The sequence below is a fragment of the Saccopteryx leptura genome, chromosome 2 (genome assembly GCF_036850995.1).
Source record: "Saccopteryx leptura isolate mSacLep1 chromosome 2, mSacLep1_pri_phased_curated, whole genome shotgun sequence".
Lineage (NCBI taxonomy): Eukaryota > Metazoa > Chordata > Mammalia > Chiroptera > Emballonuridae > Saccopteryx > Saccopteryx leptura.
The window spans coordinates 278818879-278833419 of NC_089504.1; the positions used below are offsets into that span (position 1 = coordinate 278818879).

Genomic DNA, 14541 nt, shown 5'->3' on the forward strand with positions numbered 1-14541 from the left:
GAAAGGGAATGAGTGCCACAGAGTCCGTAGGAACAGAGGGCCCCAGGAGGAGCTACATGGTCTGCAGAGCCTCCTCCTCACCCCACAGCTGAGGCCAGGGCAGGGTGGGCAGTGCCAGGATGCTTGTGCCCAAGGAGGCTGCACTGTTTGCTCTGGGCACAGGGGTGTAGAGGCAGCCCACACAGCCCGAGTCCCTGACCCTCTGTCCTGGGGTATGTGTGTGTTGGGGCGTGTTCTGGTCCAGCAATGGGGAGGTTGCCCTCTTCTGTTTTGAGCCAGGGATGCAGCATTCCTCCAATAACCTAGAATCAGCCCATTCTGGCTCTAATGAGGCTTCAAGCCTTCCTGGGTTAAGTAGGGTAACTGAATCTTCAATCCGAACAAAAATTTAAAGTCACTGGGTCCAAACTCCTGTGACAGGAAGTCCTGCACCCATAAGGAGGGCAGGACAGACCATCCCAAACACTGGCCTCCTTTTCCCTCCCAGCTCACAGCCAAATCAGTGCACGTAGACAGAGCTGTGTTGAGATGAAAGGGTTTCCTAATTCAGGGTAGCTCTGGGCCTGAACCACTTGCAAAGGTCAAAGGGAACAGCATCAGCTCCTGATGGAGCCAGGTGACCCAGGCTTACCTGGGCCCTGGCTTTCTCCTTGTTTTGGTTCAGCACTAAGTGACAGGAAGCCAAGACTCACCTGAACCAGGACCTGCTCAACATCTCTAGAAGCCAGCTGAGAGAAAAGTGACCTATTCTTATTTCTTTCCCACCAGTAGCTCTACCTTCCTAGCCCGAGATCCAGAGCAACACAGACTGAGAGGGAGGGACTGGGCTGGAGAGAGGGGGGGGGGGGCTGGTTTGGGATGCTGGAGCCCACAGAAAAGGACTGAAGAAGAGAAAGGCGGGGCTCAGTGTTTACATGGACAAGTCACAGAGTGAAGGCAGCCTTAGCAATGAGGTACCCAGCCTGGATTCTCCCTCTGATCACAGCTCCCCTGCCCACCCTCCCATACCCAGGCTGGGAGCCCTGTCCCCTGCCTCTCTTCTCTCAAATTTCAGCTCATTCACGATAATTGTTTTTCTCCCTTCTAGCCTGCTTGCTTCACACTCCAGATCCTAGCCCCAAACTGGTCCACTCCCTGGCTAGGTAGCTTCTTACAGGCCTTGTATACAAACACAATCCCAGCATCATCTGAAAATATACACAATCTAACACACACCACTTGGGAGTCTTTGAAAGGCAAAGCAAAAGGGCTCACCAGGAAGAGGGGATGGGCGGGGACAGAAGGCCAAGAAATAGGATAGAGTTGACGATCCTACCTCCCTCCTGATGGAGTCGTGGTCCAGTTCATCGAGTGTCTTCTCAGTCTCCCTCCATGGGGACAAGTATGGATGGGAAGCTAGGCATTTCTTAGACCCCAGGCCATCCAGGAGGCAGATACAGGCCTGAGGCAAACCCCACTAGACTTTCCCCTTGGATGCTGGCCTCAGAGCAAACACAGCAGCCCTGCCAAGAGTGGAATCAAAATAGTTCCTGGTTTCCTAGCTCCTTGCCACGCCCACCTGCCACCTCCCCAGCCCTCTGTGGCATAAACAGGGCTTTATTATCTCTAGCCCACCACGTCCTCTGAGAGTGCCGTGAATGGAACTCCACACAATACACTTGTTTATTAATAACCACTCACCCGCCCCCACCACTCCAGCTTGCTCACTCGCTCACCGCTGGGTCCCCCTCATGCATAATGGAGGAGCTGTATGGCCCATGACACAAGCCAGGCTGTGCTGCTCAGGCTCCAAGGGGATAGATGGAGAGAGGTACCAGGCCGAGCCAGGCTCCCCAGGGCGGGGGTGGAATGGTGAGCAGATCCCCCAGTTAAGATCCAGAGACGTAATGTTTTGGGGGGTAGCAGTGTGGCCTGGGTGGTACCAGCCCTCCCTCATATGTACACCCTATACAAACCCAAGCCAGGGAGGGCAGCGCGCTGTGCAGCATTCGCCCAACACCCACCCTGCCCGTCCAAGGCCGTGTGCTGGTCCCGAGCAGGACAACAGCTGTCCACAACTTGCACTTCAGCCCACTGGTCCACCTCTGCTCAAAGGCCTTGGGACTCTTCCACTAGACAGCCTTCACATGTTTGATTACAGCCACGAATGTGGCCCTCATCCACCTCCAACACTCCAAGTCTTCTCCAGGACAAATAACTCCAGTTCCTGTAGCTGCACCTTATGAAACTATTTCCATTCCTGAACCATCCTGTTTCCCCATACAATGGTCAGACTTCAGCTGGGCAGGCTCCTCATAAAGTGACAGGCCCAGTCCTCCCATCCTACTGGTGAGAATGTACTCTGACAGCATCCTTCTGAAGGGAAGTTGGGAATACACTGAAAAGTGTTAAAAATGTTTATGCCTTTTGTTCCATAAATTCCATTCCTGGGAGTAGATATTGAGTAAATAATCAAGACTAATTAGAATACTGAAGTTCCACAAATGTTCGCTGGATTTTTTTTTTTTTGACAAGACAGAGAGAGGGACAGATAGGGACAGACAGACAGGAAGGGAGAGAGATGAGAAGCATCAATTCTTTGTTGTGGCACCTAAGTTGTTCAGTGATTGCTTTCCTATACGTGCCTTGACTGGGGGGCTACAGTAGACCAAGTAACCCTTTACAACCTTGGGCTCAAGCTGGTGAGCCCGTGCTCAAGCCGGCCACCTCGGGGTTTCAAACCTGTGTCCTCCACATCCCAGTCCGACGCTCTATGCACTGTGCCACCACCTGCTCAGGCCAGAATATTGTTTATAATGGTAAATATTTAGAAACAACCTAAACAGCCATCACCAGTAGAAATGTCCATGGTTTGACAGGAGAATGTGAAAGTAGGGTTCTAGAGCCAGATAAATTGGTTTAGAAATTTGCTGTGTTACGTTGGGCAAGTTACTCCGCCTCTCTATGCCTCACTTTCTTTATTTGTGTAATTTGAATAAGAATGTCAATCTCAAGATACAAAGAGTCAATGAATGTGCCTGACACACGGTAAATGCTAAGAAAAAAGATCTTTGACTCTTACTGCTCTTATCAGCAATTGAATATTACATAGTCATTAAATTGATGAAATAATATATAAAATATTTTAATAATATGAAAAATTATTAAGTGAAAAAAAGTAGGACATAACTCTGGGTAGTGAAATTATGGATAATTTGCATTTTTCCCTCAAGCTTATTTATATTTTCTCAGTTTTCTGCTAGAAACATAAATAACTTTTGTTAATAAGAAGTGTCTGTAATGTGCGGTGCCCAGGGCTGAGCAGAAGTCCCAGCACTGAGCCCAGGAGGCCTGGCCCTGGGGCAGCTCACCTTGCTCCTCGTTTTGAACATCACATCCCACTGTTGCCTCATACTGAGCTTCAAGTCCATAACCTAGCTGCCTGGCCTGGCCCCCTCTAGCCCCTCACCTTGTCCTTGCCTAGCCTTCCCTCGGGGGCCGCTGTTCAACCATTTCTCTTGCTTATACTGAGCACGGGGCTGGTGGAGTTTATGAGAGTGTGAGAAGCAGCATTAAGAAAGGCACAATCAGACCCAGATTCGATTCCCGGCCAGGGCACATAGGAGAAGCGCCCATTTGCTTCTCCACCCCTCCACCGCGCCTTCCTCTCTGTCTCTCTCTTCCTCTCCTGCAGCCAAGGCTCCATTGGAGCAAAGATGGCCTGGGCGCTGGGGATGGCTCTGTAGCCTCTGCCTCAGGCGCTAGAGTGGCTCTGGTCGCAACATGGCGACGCCCAGGATGGGCAGAGCATCGCCCCATGGTGGGCATGCCGGGTGGATCCCGGTCGGGCGCATGCGGGAGTCTGTCTAACTGTCTCTCCCTGTTTCCAGCTTCAGAAAAATGCAAAAAGAAAAAAAAAAAAAAAAAAAAAAAAAAAAAAAAAAAAAAAAAGAAAGGCACAATCAGAGTAGAAAGTGTGGGCCCAAAGGCTCCCAGCCAAAAAGGAGGGGTGCATCACAGGTGGAGGGCAGAGGCAGCCCCTTTTCCGTATCAACAGGGTACATAGGGGTTCATGAAGAGACCAGATTTATCCCACATTGAAGAAGAATACAAGGAAGTAAAATTCTGAGAAAATCAGGCAAGTACCCATATTGAGGGGTGCCCAAGGGTGGCTGTCCTTCACCTCTCTGCTCCCACCATCCGTTGCTTCGGATGGTTCCCTCGGCTGTCCTCATGGAGGCAGCCATGCTGGCTCACCCCTCACAGCCACCTGCAGATAACAGTCCCTGTCTCAACCCAGGGAGACTATCCCAATGGCTATCAGGGAGTGGGGAGAGGTGGGCAGCTCTGGGAGGAATGCAGTGGGGGCAGAGAACTGCCAGGGCTGTGGGCAGCCTGAAAGTGGGTCACATTTGCAGAGGACAGCCCACACCAGCACAGAACGGCTGTAGCAACAGCTGGCGTGCCCGGGGGAGCACTATGCTGTCCTAGCAGGCAGCCAAGTGGCGCTCCCCACACCTACCCATCCACAGCTCCCTCCTAAAAGTTGGTATGCCATGCCCACCCACCCACTCTTCCACACTAGAACAGATCAGCAATTAAGTGATCTGGGGGACTGTGGACTTAGCCAAAGTGTGGCCAGGGACTATCCACAGAAATTGAGGGCTCAGGATGGGGCTGGGCAAGTCTGAGGCCTTAAAATTGTATTTTTTAAGATCAGCTGCTGTGGCTAAGGGCCCAGTCTCACTTCTGGGTGCATAATCCTCAGTTCTCAGAATGGAAAACAAATTCTATTCAACAGGAAATTTGCTGTTGTGAACGATTCCTTCTGAACTGTTTAAGCAGAAGCTGGGTGAGCCCTGTCGGAGGAGCTGTACAAATCCCAGCACTGAGTGGGAGGCTGGCTAAGAGCACCTCTGAGGTCCACCTAGCATTGAGACCCAGGGTCACAGAGGGTGGGAACAACCTCAAGAAGTAAGTCACTCAGAAGCGAGCTTGTGAGGAGAATTTGGGGCCCTCAGAGCAGCGTGGCCTACATCTGTGTGGGGCTCTGAATAGCCAAACAGTCTTGAAAAAGAACAAATCAGAGACTCATATTTCCCAACTTCAAAGCCTACGATAAACTATACAAATTAACTCACACATCTATGGCCATCTGATTTTTTATTTTTTAGTGAGAGAGAGATAGAGAGAGAAAGAGAGAGAGAGATGAGAAGCATCAACACGTAGTTGCTTCACTTTAGTTGTTCACAGATTGCTTCTCATATGTGCCTTGACCTGGAGACTCCAGCCAAGCCAGTGATCTCTTGCTCAAGCCAGTGGCCTTGGGCTTCAAGCCAGTGATCTTTGGGCTTCAAGCCAGTGACCTTTGGGCCCAAGTCAGTGACCCTGACTTAAGCCAGATGAGCTCATGCTCAAGCTGGATGAGCCTGCACTCAAGCTGGCAACATCGGGGTTTTGAACCTGGGATCTCAGCATCCCAGGCTGATGTTCTAGCCACTGCACCACCACCGGTCAAACTGGCCAATTGTTTCTTTCTTTCTTTTTTTTTTTTGGTCAAGTGTGTGAGTCTACTCAAGGGGGAAAGCAATTTCTTCAAAAAATGATGCTGGGATAACTGGATTTACACCTGCAGAAGAATCAAGTTGGCCCCTTACCTCACACCACATTTAGAAATGAATTCAAAATGGATCAATCGACAACTTATATATAAGAGCCAAAACCATAAAACCCTTCAGAAAAACTAGAGGTAAATCTTCATGACTTTGGGTTTGGTAATAGATTCTTAGATGTGACACCAAAAGCACAAGTAGCAAAAGAAAAAATAGATAAATTGGACTCAACTAAAATTTAAAGCTTCTGTGCATCAAAGGGCATCAGTTAGAAAGTGAAAAGACACCCTGCAGAATGGAAAAAATTATTTGCAAATCACACATCTGATAGGGGTTCAGTACAAAGAATGTAAAAAGAACTCCTAAAACTCAACAACCAAAAAGACAAATAATCCAATTTAAAAATGGGCGAAGGATTTGATAGACATTTCTCCAAAGAAGACACAAAAACGACTTAACAGCACATGAAAGGATGCTCAATATCACCAGTCATTAGAAAAATGCAAATCAAACCATAATAAGATGTCACTTCATACCTACTAGGATAGTTATAATCAGTAAAATGGAAAAATAACAAGCACTGGTGAGGATGAGAAGATATCAGAACCCTCCTACGTTGCTGATGGGGATGTAAAATCGTAAAGCCACTGTAGGAAACAATTTGCAGGTCCTCAAAAGTCATACTTAAATTACCATATGGCCCAGCAATTCCTACCCAAAATAACTAAATATAGGGATTCAGATACTTACACAGTGTTCAGCAAAGCATTTTTCACATAGTTAAAAGATGGAAACAACTCAGGTGTCCATCCTCAGATGAATGGATAAAAACATGTAGTCTACTTATACAACAGAATGTTATTCAGCCATAAAAAAGGAATGAAATACGACTTTGGGTGATGGGCATGCAACATAATCAAATGTCAAAATAACCTGGAGGTGTTTTCTCCAAACCTATGTACCCTGATTGATCAATGTCACCCCATTAAAATTAATTTAAAAAAAAGGAATGAAGTTCTGATACATGCTACATTATGAACCTTGAAAACATTATGCTAACTGAAAAAATCCAGAAACAAAGGGACAAATGTTGCATGATTCCACTTAGTATGAACAATCTAGAATAGACTTCACAGGCAGAAAGTACATAGAAGAGATTTCACCAGGGATCAGGGGGAATAGGGAATGGGCAGTTATTGCTTAATGGTTACAGAGTTTTGATTTGGGGTGAAGAAAGAGGTTTGGAAATAGAGTAGTGATGGTTGTACAACGCTGTAAGTCTTCTAAATGCCATAGAACTGTATACTTGAAATTGTTAAAATGGCATATTGTATGATATATGCACATATTCACTGCAATATAAAAATTTTTAAATCACTGCAGCATCCTTCCCTGCTTTGCTATCAAACCCATCAATATCTGAACCCAAATAAAGGACTGCTGGGGTAAAGGAGACAAAGACACAAAACCCTTTTCAGAAGCGGTATTTCCCCAGAGGAAGACATTCTTCAAACCTTGAAGTGAGTTACTCTGGTGATGGAAGTTGCGGAGGGAATCTATTCTTGGCTCTGAAATTCTGCTGACCTTGTCATCCACTTCTCAAGCCTGGTTATAAAATGGGGACGGTGTCACCAGCCTTCAACCTGTTTCCGAAGTCTCGTAAGAACCAGACTACAGTGCTCTCTGACCCTTCACTGCTGACCTCAGCTTTTTAAATGAGGAGGAAAAATACCACCACCCAGTAGGTCAAAGAGAATCAGTACCTTGGTCTAGCGGCTTTGCCCAAAGCTTCTTTGCTAGACTTCCAAAGCTGGCTAAATATTTAACTTTTAAAGGATAGGTAAAGCATGAGCCACACTATTTAAACATTTTAAAACTCAACTCACCAAAGTACCAGTTCACCTGTACTTTTCCATCCTCCCTTCTCCTCACACTGCTTCCCGAAATGGAAAATAATTAAAATGCAAAGTCTGTACATGATCCCTTTCCCAGCCAGCCTGATGGCTGAGATAACTGAGCTGCCCCACTAACCCTCAAGAAGATATTGTTCTAAGCCTCTGGGCTCCTCTCTGGCCCCTGTCTTCCCTAGCAGATGGGCAATACTATTTTGTGTTAACTATCCCAACATATTTCTAGATTGGATTTTGGGCTTCATCTCCCTACAACTCCTTAAATGCATATCTTTCTTTGAATTCCTGGAGGTGTACATAATTCAATAACCATTTACATTTTATTTTATTGTACACATATAGAGCCTTCTGACAGAGCTTTTAAATGAACACACCAAAATTTATACATTGAAATGAGTGCTGTCTCTTCAAAGAAGTCCCCTCAGGAGGCTATATATTATACATATTCCCACAATGCAGTGCTGTGCTCAGAACATTTCTGAAGCTTCCTTTTGGAACTGTTTCAAAGCCTGTAGCATATTCTTTTGATGGGCCCCATGGTGGCACATTTTTATTCGATGAAGGTAAACTCTTTTTTTTTTTTTTTCGTAAATTGAAAGATAGAGCCAAGAACAGGAAAGATGACAGGTGATTTAGCGTCAGAATCAAAGAATGATCATCAAGGAAAGATCTCTGAAGGCTATTCCTAGGGAGGCTGAAACAAGGTTCCGAGCATTGGCTCCACCACAGCCCCCAGACATTGTTACTCTGGAGGACAGCACATGTGTGGGTAAGATCTGATAATACCATTAAAAACAATTAGAAATCGCTCCATTGTCACCACTAAATTCCTCTGCTGTGTCTACCCACATCATGTCTTCACCAGGGACTAAAAAGAACTAGAAACTTTCCAAAAGTGGCTGCCAAGAAGTGGGCACAGGGAGCAGGCTGCTCCCTCTCTCAAAAGAAGAGAGAGATTGCCACGTGTAAAAACGTGGGCAAAGTCTGTCGGCTCCTCCACAAGTTAAACACTGACTTAAACAAAAACATTGAGTTAAAAAGAAATTACACTCCTAGATATAAACCCAAAAGAATCAAAAACAAGGGCTTAAATGAAAACTTGTACACAAATGTTCATAAGAGCACTAGTCACAAGAAACTACTCATATATCCATCAACAGATGAATGGATAAACGAAAGTGGTATATCTATAGACAGTGGAATATTATACAGCCATAAAAATGAATAAAGTATTGACACATGCTACAATGTGGACAAACCTTGAAAACACTATGGCAACAGATGCCAAAAGCCACATAGTGCACGATTCCATTTACATGAAATATGCAGCACAGGCGAGCTGGTAGAGACAAGAACAGAGTAATGGGTGCCAGGGGCTGGGAGAGGGGAGAAGGACTGCTTCGTTGGTAAAGGGTTTCCTTTCGGGGGATAAAAACATTCTGGAACTAGATAGTGATGATGGTAGAGAACATCGTGCATGTATTAAATGCCACTTAACTGTACACATGGTTAAAATGGTAAAATTTATGTTTGAGTATTTTACCACAAAAAAGAAAAAGAACAAAGAAGCAGGCAGAAAATTTCCATGCTAATCTCTGGCAGGAGACTGGTGGTGGAGGGCAGCGGCACTGGCCCTGGTTGGCAGTGCTCACAGGTGGCAGTGCCGAGACCTTCACAGATGGAAGAGAAGGAAGAGTGGCACAGGGACACTGGCCCACAAGCCAGTGACAATCAGCCACGGGCCCTGGCCCTTCAACCGCAGCAAAACCATCCAACTCATAATAAACACTTTTCAATGAGGATTCAATGGAGCCATATGTGGAAAAATATCCCCTATGGGGAGAAGCGGGACATTTCTTGAGATAAACCCAGAGGAAGACACTTCTAATACAGTTGTTTTTCCTGTCAACTCGAATCTCTGCCTGCAGCATCGGGACCATCTGATTAGGACATCACCGCTATCTCTTTTGGGCCACGGGGGCTCTGAGCCTGTGGGCTGAGGAGGGGGCCAGGCAGGAGCTGTCTTTTCCCTGGAGATAAGGCCCTTTCACCAGCAGCTGCTTGTCCTGAGGGCAATCCAGGCCATGCTGCTCTGCAGGACACCCATCCCTTCCCTCTCATCCCCATGGGGGTTCCCAGATGCTCCCAGGGCATAGCTGCACCCCAGCTCCAGGCTCTGCCAGGAAACTCACACACCAACCAGACAGCTGAGGTTGGTCTCCAACCCCCCAACCCCCTGGGCAGCTTCCAGCTTAGGGGTATGTTTTCTTAATCTTTGTGCATGAGGATTTAAAAATCCAGAGAACAGACAAGACCCTTAGCAGCAATTACAAGACTAATAACATTAAGTCTTAACTGGCTATTAACAGACCCAGATCCCTTATTAGCTGTGACAGTCAGTGAATCAGGGGAGCAGCGAATTGTAAGGCATATGAAAAATAACTTTAAAAAATTCAATGGTCTCAATCGCTGAGGCTCAGTGCAGCTGCTGGACTTCAGACCCAGCCTATGGGAAAGACTGGAAGAGACCCACGTGGGAGCCTGCATGGCATAAGGGCTGCCTCGTTCAGACCTCCCTTCACTGACGGCACACCACAGCACAAAGGTTTACTGGGCCCCGCCATGCAGTCCCATGGAGCTGATAGCATGCTTGGGGAGTACAAACTTTCTGGTTAGCTGCACACTCCTAGCATTTTCCTGACCACCAAGGCCAGGAGGAAGGAATGAAGGACCAACTGCTGTAGCCAGTGCAGGGCAGTGCCAAGACGATGCACGTGGGGGCGGAGGCAGGGGAAGGCCCTGCCCAGTTACTGTGCTTCAGCAGACCTCTCCGAGGACAAAGGCACCTAACAGTGAGTGTGGTTAGAAGAAAATGCATCCAACTTGTTTGCGGTGTTGAGACGGGCTGTGAGAAAAGCAGCACCCTGAGCCCGGGGAACGAAGACAAAGGCCTGGTAGTTGGAAAGCCAGTGAGATGACTCCAAGGGCCTTTCCAAAAAAAAAAAAAAAAGGATTGAGGTTATGACCCTAGTCATCTTGCTGGGGTCACACAGGGGTGGGGAAGGGGCTCTACAGCTGTCGCGAGCCCCACACTGAAAGCAGGCAGGTTCCATTCTACAAAAAGCCTCCCAAGACACACAAGAAAAATGAGAGTGCAGGGAAGGGAGGGAGAAAGGAGTGAATGAGGAGCAGCAGCTCTGAGAGGCAACTGTCAGGCCAGCCGCACAGAGGCGGCCTGTTTCCATGACAACACCCTCCTGCGTGGTACCCAGGAATAAATTATTGATCATGGACACTGCTTTGCCCGCTCCCAAAAGCCCCCACTGCCCTCTCTGCTGACACCATTACTCTCCCCTCCTGTGCTTGTTCTGTATTTGCCCGAGAGTCACTCTGAAACCAAACAGGAGCCCAGGAGAATCTCAAGGCCCCAGGCCGCCTCCCAGCCTCCCTGCCTCCCTAGCCATTATGCATCCTTACTGCTCTGTCCACCTGTTAGGGGCTGAACTGAGTCCCCAGCAACTATTACATTAAAGTTCTAACCCCCAGTACCTCAGAATAGCACTGAACTTTGGCCTAAAAGGCCAAATTACCTTTTTTAAAAAAAAGGTAATTAAGGTAAAATGAGGGCCTTCAGATGGGCTCCAATCCAATATGATTGGGGTCCTATACAAAGAGGGAAGATTAGGACACAGACATGTATGGAGGGAAATCCATGTGAGGATACAAAGGCCACAGAAGAAACCAACCCAGACAGCACCTTGATCTTGGAATTCCAGCCTCCAGAACTGTGAGGAAATAAATTTCTGTTGTTTAAGCCACCCAACCTGCAGTACTTTATTATGGCAGTTCTACAAAACTGACACACCACCTGCAATTGACCCCCTGAAAGCCACCTGTCATTTTGGGACGCCCAAGCAGATTTAAAACATCATTTTAGCAGTGAGCCAAGAACTTTGAGATCCTACATGTTCACATAATGGGGTTCTAGGGCTTGGAGCTGGGAGACAGGGCACAGGAGAGGCAGGACAACCCAGGCCGGAAACCAGCCAACAGACCTCATCTTGGGAAGGCAGGGACGGGCCATGCAGGAACCTGCAGCTCAGGTTCCTTCACTCAGGATGACCACACAGACTCAGCCAGCTTCTCACGGTCCAGTTTCCTAACCTAAGAGAATCAAAGCTGAGGAAGTCAGGACCAGTCAGTATGAGACAGGGAGTGACATGTGCTAGAAGCGGCTAAGGCACCTGGCCCGAGGTGGGTGGGCTTCAGGACCTATTGTGGGAAAGAGGCAGCCCCTGCCGTACTAAATCCAGTGTGTAAAACTGTGAGTGGTGATCTTCAAGTCAAAAGATAAGCATTAGGCCTGACGTGTGGTGGCGCGGTGGATAAAGCATTGACTTGGAATGCTGAGGTTGCCGGTTCAAAACCCTGGGCTTGCCCAGTCAAGGCACATACAACAAGCAATCAATGAACAACTAAAGTGAAGCAACTATGACTTGATACTTCTTGTTCTCTCCACTCCTCTCTCTGTAAAATCAATAAATAAAATTTTTTTAAAAATTTAAAAAAAAGATAAGCATTAAGGGAGAGGATGTGGAGACTGGAACCCTAGCACATTGCTGGTGGAAATGTGAAATGGTGCAGCTGCTGGGGGAAAAGGTTTGGCTGTCCCTCTGCAAGTTAAACATAAAATTACCATATGATCCAGCAATTCCACCTCTAGGTATAAACCCAAAGAGACTGAAAATGGCTACTTTAATAGGCACAAGTACACACATTTTCATAGCAGCACTATTCTCGATAGCAAAAAGGTAGAAACAACCCCAAAGTACATGGATGGATGAATGAACAAACAAATTGTGTCGTGTACAAACAATGGAATATTATTCAGCCATAAAAGAATGTAGTCCTGATACATGCTGCAACATGGATTAGTACAATCCGAGTGAAAGGAACTAGACACAAAAGGCTACATACTGTATGGTTTTCTTTCATGTAAAATGTCCAGAACAGGTAACTCCAGACAGAGAGAAAGCAGATTAATGGTTGCTAGGGAATGGGGAGAGGGGAAAATGGGAGTGATTGTTAAATGGGTGTAGGGTATTCTTCTGGGGTGACAAAAAATGTTTTGAAACTACAGAGAGGTGATGGCTCGGAACATTGTGAATTGACTAAATTGTTCACTTTAAATTTGTTAATTTTATGCCATGTGAATTTCACCTCAATAAATTAAGCACTAAATATATGAAGGATCACTCTAGTCTCTCTACCTTTGTGTTTGTTTGACATTCACTCACACACACACACACACACACACACACACACACACACACACACACACACCTGCTTCCGCATCACTCCTTGGCACTTTTGCAAACATCTCCACCAGGACTGGCCTCCTCCCTGTCTGCCCCTCACTGATGTATGTCCTGGTAGCCCAGCTTTCCCCGTGAAGCTTTGTGTGTGACAACCCACTCCTAACATTTTCTGTCTGTCTATTTACTTTTGCCCCCTCTGCTCCCTGGCACTCTTAGAGATCTTCTTGGACTTCTTAGTTGATTCTTCCCTTTGGACTTAAGCCCTGAGGTCAAAGGTCCAGTCTTTTCGGTCTTATTATAAGCAGGGAGCCAGGGGGGTAGCCTGTTAGAGTCAAACAGACCGCAGGCTGCTGTGTGACCATGGACAAGGTACTCTGACCTCCCTGAGCTTCAGTTTCCTCTCGTGTGAACAGAAAATAATGACAACAGTTACTTCATGGGGTTGCTGTGAGAGGTAACGAGACAGACGATACGAAAGACAGAACAGAAATGGTTTTCCATACATATTCTCTTCCTGCTCCTCCCTAAACTTTTTCATGCCGCTACACGGACCCCATTTTCATGACCTCACTGGATGGTCCCCAAATATCTGTCAGGATGGCAGGGGCTCCAGGCTCACAGGGGTGGGACTGGAGCAGGGACTATCTGCTGGAGCCCCAACAGCAAAAGCTGGAGGGCGAGGTCAAAATCAAGGTCGAGTTGGAACTGTGTCTCTCTTCTGAGAATCCTTGTACAAGGCAGCTCTTGAGTCTAATTGGGTTTGATTTCACCTCGGAATTCAACCCTCCACAATTAGGTATCACTCAGTCTTCCCCTACTCAAGATACCTTGGCCTGCAGTTAGAGGTCTCCTCATTACTCCTCCTCCTTACTCCTTAAGCCTTCTCCCCTTTTTTCTCTCCATATTTCAAACTATTATTGACCTTTTAAGGTGTAACTCAAAGCCTACCTTTTCCACAAAGCCTTCCCCAATGACTCCAGTCAACAATGGCCTTTCTCCTTCCTAATTTGGTTGCTGTCTATTGGTGCCCAGTTGTGTTTGAGCGTGGCAAGGTATGTTTGTGTCTTTTTTTTGCACGTGGAACTCTTGCTCCTGCTTTAAGAGTTTAAACTTGAGGGAAGGACTAAGGCTCACACCGTGCTCTAACTGCCATGCGCTGATGCCGCCGCAGTGGCGGTAGGGAAGGGCCTAGGGTCAAGCCGACTGAGAGCAGATCCCGGCTCTATCTCTCAGGCCCCGAATGAGCAGGATCCCAGGACTCTCATCCAGGTTCTCGGGGTTCTTCCACGCTGCAAGAAAGCTCAAGTGAGGTTCTGCCAGTAAAAAACCTGCACAGTGTGAAGCATGAGACAAGGTAAGGCACAGTTCTAATGCACACACTCCGTCACTGCTTGAGGAGCCGTATGAAGGTGCCTCACACACCACCTTCCGGGATTCCAGCTTCCCTGAAGGTGGGGGTCTGGAAGAGCAGCTCTCAGCCCAGTGAGGCCAGACAGGGTTCAGTGGAAAAACTGCTTCTCACTAAGGACTCTCGAAGGGACCAAACGGCTCCAGCCTGGACAGGGTTGGGAGGGGACCCAGTGGAAGCAAAGACTAGGGCTTCCAGCTAAATACACCATCTGCTAATGTTCCCACCAGGAGAGTGGAACAGGTAAGGCAGATCTGTGCTAAGCTGAGACTGTGATTCCTTGCTTGTGTCCCAGAGATGAGCGAACATCTCTG

General features: G+C 47.2%; 1 protein-coding gene across 20 annotated transcripts in view; it reads right to left on the reverse strand.

Moving 5' to 3' along the window:
- The window catches only part of NFASC (neurofascin), a 196572-nt gene that overhangs the window by 153759 nt on the left and 28272 nt on the right, over positions 1–14541 (reverse strand). The window contains exon 1 of one of the 20 annotated variants that reach the window (XM_066361962.1): positions 1316–1487. The exons of the other annotated variants lie outside the window; for them this stretch is intronic. The gene's annotated coding sequence lies outside the window, so the exon portion shown is untranslated. Of the gene's footprint in view, positions 1–1315; positions 1488–14541 lie in introns of those variants that run through there. 20 annotated transcript variants of the gene reach the window in all.